General features: G+C 40.8%; 1 protein-coding gene across 1 annotated transcript in view; it reads right to left on the reverse strand.

Moving 5' to 3' along the window:
* Positions 1 to 4,312, reverse strand: part of Itprid1 (ITPR interacting domain containing 1) — a 131,169-nt gene extending 126,857 nt beyond the window's left edge. The window contains exon 1 of the mRNA XM_032905149.1: positions 4,242 to 4,312. The gene's annotated coding sequence lies outside the window, so the exon portion shown is untranslated. The remainder of the gene's footprint in view (positions 1 to 4,241) is intronic.
* Positions 4,313 to 6,000: the final 1,688 nt, after the last annotated feature.

The following is a 6,000-nucleotide window of genomic DNA, read 5'->3' on the forward strand; positions in this document are numbered from 1 at the left end:
CATAGCTTAAATAATATCTAAAAATAAATTTAATCAATGAAATGAAAGATCTCAATAATGAAAAGTTTAAAATGCTCTTTAGAGCATTAAAGAATTTAAAGAAGACACTAGAAGATAGATTCATTGTGAAAATGGCTAGTACTAAAAGCCACCCACAGTTTCTAAGCAATCTCCATCAATATTCTTATGGCATCCTTCACAGAAATAGGATAATCGCTAAACTCCTATAAGGCTTTAAAAGTCTCCCAAAAGACTCCCAAAAGTCAAAGCAACCCAATGTAAAAGAGAGCAATGCTGAAGGAATCGATGTCTGATCCCAAACTATCCTACAGAGCCATCGTGACAAATGCACCATGCTCTGGCACAAAACCAGACACAGCAATAAACATAGGCATCTACAGCCTTCTATCTTTTGACAAGTAGACCAAAAACATAGAATGGAAAAAGATAGTCTCTTCATCAAATGTTTCTGGGAAAACTAAAGAAGAATGAAACTAGACCTCTCACATTCTGTACAAAATTCAACTCCAAATAGATCAAAGATCTTAATGTAAGACTTGAAACTTTTAACGTTTAATGGAAAAACATATTGGAAACACTTTGAAATACTGACATAAGCTAGAACTTTCTGGAAAGTTCTACAACAGCTCAGGAAATAACTGCAAGGGTTGATAGTACAATTGGATACCATGCAAATGCTTGTACACTGCAAAAGGATCAATAGGCAGAATGAAAAGACAGCATATAGAACAAGGGAATCTTCATCAATTCTACATTGGGCAGGAAATTAATACCTAAAGTCAAAAAAATAAACATGGAAAAAACACCACTAATCATCAAAAACAAAAACAAGGACTAAAATGGATCAAAGATGGTGAAACACTTATCACACACACATGAGAATATGAACTTAATTCCCCAGTGCACAAATAAAAGCCAGGCTGGTCAGTGACTAATTCAGAATACAAAATCTGAATGATTGGAGAGATGGGGCATGACAGGAAGAGCCTTGAAACGCTCTAGCTAGACAATCTGTCTGATTTGTGAGTCAAAGGTTTAGAAAGAGACCTTGTCTTAAAAAGTAAGGTGGATAGCAACTTAAGAAGCTACCCTACGTCAATTTTTGACCTCAACACATACACAAATACATATAGATATTCACCCCTGCATGCACAGATGAATGCATTCACCACGACACACCTCTATGTATGTATGCATAGCCAATAAATACATGAAAACATTTAACTCCTTAATCAACAGAGAAAAGAAAATTAAAATGTCATTGAAATTCTATGTCTCCACAGTCAGAATTGGTGTCATGAAGAATGCAGTAAATGCTGGAAAAATTACATGAAAGGGGAGCTTTATACACTGCTGGTGGGAATCACTGTGAGTGATCACACACTAGTGATCAATATGGAAGGTTTCAAATGCTGAAAATATAAATGCCACTTGATGGAACTCTATCATGTCTTGGTGTATAACTGAAGAATTCTATACAAACACACCACAGAAACATTGCACAACCACGTCTACTGCAGTACCATTCACAACAGCCGAGCGGTGGTACCAGACCAATGCCTACCAACATATGAGTAGAGAAGGACTATGTGGCACCTATACACAAGGAGCTTTTATTTAGCCATAAAGAATAGGATTATACTATTTGCTGGAAATTATTGTACAGAACTAGAGATTGTGGTGTTAAGTAAATAAGTCAAACTCAAGATTGATTTCGTGTAAGAAAAGGCGTGAAGAGAGAGCATGCGTGAGGGAAAGAGAACAAGAGGCTAGAGAGAAGCCAACAAGCTCTGCGCACAGTGGAGGGAATCTATGCAGAGTCTAAAGTTAAATGTGTGTTCACCTGTGCATGTGTGTGTAATGAAAGGGGAATGAAGGAACAAAATGGGTAATAATGGCGGTAAAGGGAAACATCACATTTTCTCTCACATGCAAAATTTAGATTTTTACTGTGTAACGACATGCTATTAGAGGGTATTATTTGGTACTAAAGAAAAGAATTAAAGGAAGGGTGAAGAAGGACAAGGGTAATAAGACCCAAGCTATGCAAAGTACAATGATATCTATGTAAAAGCAAGGAGACACGTTGTTTTTTGCATTCTAGATTTGAAAATTACTAACAGATGAATGTGCATTTTAGAAGGAAGGTGTTATCTTTAAGCTCCCAGCCCCTACATCTTACCCAGCACTGTATCCCTGGAAAACGTCCAGGTTGCTATATGTTGCCTACTGTTCCTCATTGTACTCCTCTCCCTCCCTTTAGTAGCATACTTCAATTTGTAAAAGGTTAATGTTTAATTAAGAATCTAGCAGCATATGGCTTTGGAGAGCTATTTGAAACACATAGCCTCTCAATTAGCTTAATGACTTCATCCACTTATACCATGAGAGGGGTCAACTCACACCTTCCCTTCACTCTGGGTTATACTTGGTGTTGTTCTCTAGTTCCTTGTTCTCCTTCTCTCAAGCATGCTTCCTCCTCACATCATTCCTTTTGTATGTAGACCAGGCTGGCTCATAGAAAGCTTGTAAAATGACAGAGGATAGATAAGACTAAGGAAATAGGTTCTGTTCCTGCTTTCTCAGCTGTACAAAGCAGCCATGGCATGCTGCAGTCATTCACTGTCCTGTAGGCCTTTCATCTCACCACTGCCTGTATGACAAAGCATACGCATGCCAAATTCTAGTGGCCATTTAGTAGTCCACTGCATTGCCTCTGGTTTTTATCAATGCTGGAGAAAGCAGTGAGTTTCTTTCACCACGTTTATAACATGTTTTGATTGGGAAGCAATAAAAAGGAATAAAAGGTATCATCACAATGATTCTCTGAAAACAAAAACAAAAACCAAAAATAACGCCAACCAATAAAATCCTTCCCCACTCCATATTCCATATCTTGAGTGAGAAGAGTTGGGAGAAGAATGCTTTAAAATTATTTAGCTGAAGATGATCAAATGAGAATCAATAATTATCAAATCACTTCCCTTTGTCTTGACTGTTGCTCTGTAATGGCAACTAAAGTAGGCCTGAGCCTCCAAGCCAGACCAGAAGTGACAGGGAGGCCAAGAGCCGTAACTGATTTTTAAAATACTTACCAAATGTAATTGCTCTGAACATACTCAGATACAAACACACACACACACACACACACACACAAACACACACACACTAGAACACAAGTATGGTCTACTGTTTGGTTGGAACATTTAATTTCATTAATGTTTTACAGATGTTTCATTAACTAGCAGTCTATAACTTTTAAAGATAAAATATCAAAATACCATTCTAAAATTGTTATAGAATGGCATATTCACATAAATATCACCAGTTTAAAGTTAAAAATTGGACTTTCATGTGGTGTGTGTATTGTGTGTGTGTGTGTATGTGTGTAGTGTGTGTGTATAGTGTGTGTGTATGTGTATAGTGTGTGTGTATAGTGTGTGTGTGGGGGGATGGGTGTGTGTGGGATGTGTGTGTGTGTATAGTGTGTGTGTGTGTAGTATGTGTGTGTGGTTTGTTTGTAGTGTGTGTGTATAGTGTGTGTGTGTGTGTGTGTGTGTGTGTGTGTGTATGGTGTGTGTATAGTGTGTGTGGGGGGGATGGGTGTGTGTGGGATGTGTGTGTGTGTATAGTGTGTGTGGGGGGGATGTGTGTGTGGGATGTGTGTGTGTGTGTGTGTGTGTGTGTGTGTGTGTGTGTGTGTGTGTGTGTGTGTGTGTATGTGTGTGTGTGTGTGTGTGTGTGTGTGTGTGTGTGTCTGTGTGTGTGTGTGTGTGTGTGTGTATGTGTGTGTGTGTGTGTGTGTGTGTGTGTGTGTGTGTGTGTGTGTGTGTGTGTGTGTGTGTGTGTGTGTGTGTGTGTGTGTGTTCTATCTATTGCTCCTCTGGCCCTTCCACCATTTCTTCTTCTCTTTCCCCGAAGTCAGCACTTATGCCCATACCATTCACCTGTGGATTCTTAGTCCCTACAACTCAAATTAGTATTTCTCCCAGGGAACATTTCAACATCTTCAGCATCCACACATTGATATCTTCCTGTTTCTTTCTAGCAAGCCAGTTTGATTGATTTCACCTGCATTCGCTGTGAGCCTGTTATTCAGGTTACAGCCCCCAGAGTCTCCACAGTACCTGGGAAGGCAATGGGAGAACTCAACCTTTTTTTTTTTCAGGTTGACACAAGAACGTGCAGAATACTGTGACTCACAAAGTTGGCAGTCTTACCTTCTCAGCTGGAGTAGAATTCTGGGGACAATCAATGTTCATTCTCCAAAGCCACTGCTCACCCGGGTCCCATCACCCCTGCTCACAAGGGCCCCCCCCCAAAGCTGCTCACCTGAGCCACCTCCCTAGATGCTCACCAGAAACATCCCCCCACCTGCTTTCACCACAGCCCCATCCACCTGCCGCAAACTCCACTCCTAAACTGTCTGAAAGTCATAGTCCAGGAAGCAGTAGAGCATTTGACTAATCCTGCATGATATTTTCATACTCCACGCCCATTTGTTCTAAGGAAAAACTTGTTTCCCTGAGCCAAAGGAACACAACACAGCTCCCTCAGAAATGAATCTAACTGAAGGAGGTTCTTGGCATCCATGTGCCCTGAAGATCCCCTGAGCTCTACTTAATGCTGAGCCCAAGGCTAGGGAAGGGGACTATGAAGATGAGCAGCTCACGCTGCTTCCCCAGGAACCTACAGTTTGTGGTATCAGGAATGCAGATTAACTGTGCGATCTCACTGAGGAATGTTGAGGCCCAGATCCAGAGAGGATAAATTCATCCAAGGGAGGGGGGCGGGCTTTCCACAGGATAATGCCCTCCCTGATTCTCAGGGCATAGTGCTTTCCTGAAGAATGGGGTTGAGAGAGTTAAACTTGGCTTGGACTGCCTGGAGAATGCTGAGGGCAGAGAACACTCTGACAGGACAGGGCCTTTGGGGAAATGCCAAGGAGTCTTTGTGGTGAGAACAGATCATTCAAGAATAAAGTGGGGAGGACAGGTCAAAGAAGCAGGGAACCTTGTCTAGTGAGTTGACTTATGATTTATGACTCAGAAATCCCATATAGGAATTAGAGTAGGATAATAGCTCTACATCTTATTTTAGATTAAGTTCTTAATTTATGTGTGAGTAAGTATGTTTGTGTATCTGTATGCCATTTATGCGCAGGTGCCCATGAGAACCACAGAGGATGTTGGTTCTTCTGAAGCTGGAGTTACAGGCAATTGGGGGCCATTCAATGTGGGCACTGGAAACTGAGTCCCTAGGAAGCACAGTAAGTGCTTTTAATCACTGAGCCATGTCTCTAGCCCCCTTTGTGTCTGATGTTAGTAATGTTAAATACAGTTATGAAAGTAAAGCTTAGAAGGGAATAGTTAAGTGTGCTGTTACTCTTTTTGCTCAGATGGATAGGTGGTTGATCAAATAACCTAGCTGGGGTGATATCATTGATTAGCAACTGCCAAAATATTAGAATAATTAGTGAACCAAAACTGTTATTAATTCAGTGAACCAAAACTGTTATGGACATATCTGAGTATTCTTTTGCCAGTTAAGAAGAGTCTTTAAGACCACTTGTTTGACTTTCAGGAGCACCATGCTGTGAAAGGCCAAGGTGTTCACTCACTAGGTCTGCAGGGGAGGACCCAGACTTAGGGTTCTCCTACTGAAAACTTCCCTTTGGAGGGCTGGGGATGACTTTGTGGTTAAGAGCATTTGCCACTCTTCTGTAGGACTATGTGCAATTTCCAACATCCACGGGACAGCAGTCAGCCATCTAGTCCATAATTACAGTTCCAGGGTATCTAGAACCCTCTTGTGGGCACTAGGCACACATATAGCACTTACATTAATGTACACAAAACACTCATACACACAAAATATAATAAATAAAACTTTTTAAAAATTCACATGCATTTAGAGTACTTTCACACGTTTGTGTATGGGGAGGTCTCCTGACAGATTGAATCTGTCCAGCGTGCTAAC

The sequence above is a fragment of the Rattus rattus genome, chromosome 6 (assembly GCF_011064425.1).
Source record: "Rattus rattus isolate New Zealand chromosome 6, Rrattus_CSIRO_v1, whole genome shotgun sequence".
Lineage (NCBI taxonomy): Eukaryota > Metazoa > Chordata > Mammalia > Rodentia > Muridae > Rattus > Rattus rattus.